Raw genomic sequence first — 2,833 nt, 5'->3', positions numbered from 1 at the left:
AGTGTATAGGTCTCAGTATGCCTGTTGAATAGTTAAACCAATTTCAGAAAAAAGAAAGACCTTCAGGGTTTTGATGCAGTGAGGTTAGAATGTCTGATAGCTTTGCCAAAAAGAGAAGGTTCTTAGTGTATAAGAAGTTATTTTGGGGTTTTTTTTAAATGGACACAAGCACTAACCCATAGAGACAGTGCTTTGTTCACATCACTCTCCTTGATTTCAGTAAAACTTCTGTTTCTCTAAAATAAATGGAAAATTATGTTGGCCATCAAAATATAAGATAAAGCGCATGTCTTGCAGTTCAAATCCAAGAACCTATTATGAGCCAGGAGTCAGAGGTCTAAATTGCAAGAAAACTTTTCAAGGCAGAAGATAAAGCGGAAGAACAAAGAACAGCCAATGAAATATTTAATTTGCAAACTAACTACAACATCATAGGAAGCATCAAAATACCGATGGACATATTTCCACAGGGGCATAAGCCAATGTCATATAAATAACTTCATTTAAATACTGCACAAAATTAAGTTCATAGCATCATTCTGTTGATTTACTCCTATCTCCTCCCTCTCCCACCCTTTGGATGCCCATGAGGTCCTTTTCTTCTGGTAAACTTTGCACGTCTTTGAAGCCCTAGAACAAGTGGCCCCTCCTCTGTTTTTGGTAGCACCTTTTACAAACCCCAGTAACAACACTTACCATGTGCTTTACAGTTATGAAAGCATGAGTCTGCATCACCTCTTAGTTTGGAAGCTCCTCAAGGCTAGTCATTGTTTCTCTTTTGTCCCTGTGCCCTCAGAGCTCAGCCTGAGGCTTGGCACAGGTTAGGTGCTCAATAAATATTTGCTGACTTGGACTGAACTCTGGGAAAGACAAAGGAGAAAGGAAATGCAGAAGGGAAGAAGCTCAAAATCTTGTCTCTAGAGCTTCATGGCAGTAAGAAGAAATATGAATTTGTACTTTCTTTCAGTAAATATTTATTGAAACCTTCTATGTGGAAAAAACTTTGTTCCAGCAATAAGTCAATGAACAAAATAGAAATCTTCACCTTGGAGGAGCTTACATTCTAGTTGCATGCGACAGATGATAAACAATAAGTAAGTAAATTCCATAGTATTTTGAAGGTAACAAGTGATTTGGGAAAAGAAAGTAAGGACCCAGGGAGCTAATTCGTCCTTCAGAAGCAGAGACAGGGCTGGTGGTGGAGAGATTCCATGGCACTGTGCAGAAAGGTTGTCTGGAAAGACTTGGAGTGGCCATGCTCTGTCTGCACCTCATAAAGTTGGCCCTTTCCCTCCAGCCTCACCTCTTCCAGGAGCCCCATCTACTCTCATCTGTGTCACCTTCAGCTTTGGACCTGTTCCCCTCACTTCTTTATTTAAGTTTTCCCTGGACATTAAAATTCTGTGCAGGTCAGAGACTTGTATCATGTAACCAAGCCCACCTACATTTTATTGACTTGCCCAGTGTTTTAACACTTGGATGTTTCCAATAAAGATTTCATGCTTTTCATTAAAAATGGGGAGATTTTGTAATACTGGGCCTGCATTCTTTCATGGCCACAACCCACTGGATCTGAGGAGAGTTGGCATTCTTCAGTTAGAGGTACTTGGCTTTCAGTTTGACACAGTCCCCACTGTTCCCTATTGTCTTACACCCTACCCTTAGCCCTTGTTTCAGTTACCAACTGGACCTTTACAGGCATTGAACTGTATGACCTTGCTCTATGGCTTACTAATGCCCCTCCACCCACCTTCTGAGAGCTCTTTGACTTCTATTCTCTTCTTCTGTAGTTTATTTCTGTCAGTGGCCCTGGCATGCCTTAGCCCTGCCTGCTTCAACCTGAACCAGCTCCTGGCTTTCAGCCACTCTAGGTTTTGCCCTCAGACTCAGTCTTGCTGGCTTAGTCCTATTGAGACTCTCTGTATACAAATGCCGTCATGTACCACTTAATGACAGGGATATACTCTAAGTAGTGCATCACTGGAAATTTTCTCATTGTGCAAATATTATAGACTTAGACAAACCTAGATTGTATAGCCTACTATACAACTAATCTATATAGTATAGCATATTGCTCCTAGGCTACAACACTGTACAAGTCACTATACAAAACCACACAGATTAAGTCAAACACAAGAGAAAATGATACAATCAAGAGACATGGTAAATTTGAGACATATAAGGCTGCTGACAATGTAACATGGCATATTGTTTGACAGGAAACCTTTTTTAAGTAGAAAGGGTACACTCTAAAATAATGATAAACTTCTGGTCAAGAAGGAAGCATAGATAGACATGCTTTGCCTCCTCATGCAACCATGGAAAGAATTACAACTAGGTCTCAAAACAAATAACACCCTGAACCATCATAAAATTGAGCTGTATGGAAGTCTGACAACCAAGGATTTAAAGAAGCCACATTCATCCAGACAGGTAGGAGGGGCAGAGTCATGGAGACATGGTGTGTCTTGGAGAGACAGTAGGGAAATGGATGGTCCTACATTCATGTGTGGTAGATAAAGATTAAGAGGGATACCTTAGGGCTAAGCAACACCAGCCCCATGCCAGACCACAGAGCACAGGGTTCTAGTGCTGAGAAGATAAATCCCCATAACTTCTGGCTGTAAAAACCAGTGAGGGTTGGGGCAGCAGAAGAAATTACCAGATTTTCAGGAGACTCCACTTAAAGGGCCCTCATAGACTTAGAATGTATGCAAACCCAACCACTCTGGGGTTCAGCACCAGGGCAACAGCTGTAAGGTTGCCAATTGCATACAGGAAGTGTGTGAAATGGGGTAAGTGCTGGGCAATCTTCTAGAAGCCAGGCAGAAGC

The sequence above is a fragment of the Phyllostomus discolor genome, chromosome 6 (genome assembly GCF_004126475.2).
Source record: "Phyllostomus discolor isolate MPI-MPIP mPhyDis1 chromosome 6, mPhyDis1.pri.v3, whole genome shotgun sequence".
Lineage (NCBI taxonomy): Eukaryota > Metazoa > Chordata > Mammalia > Chiroptera > Phyllostomidae > Phyllostomus > Phyllostomus discolor.
The sequence above is the reverse complement of the archived record's forward strand: the minus strand, read 5'-3'. Positions refer to the sequence as shown.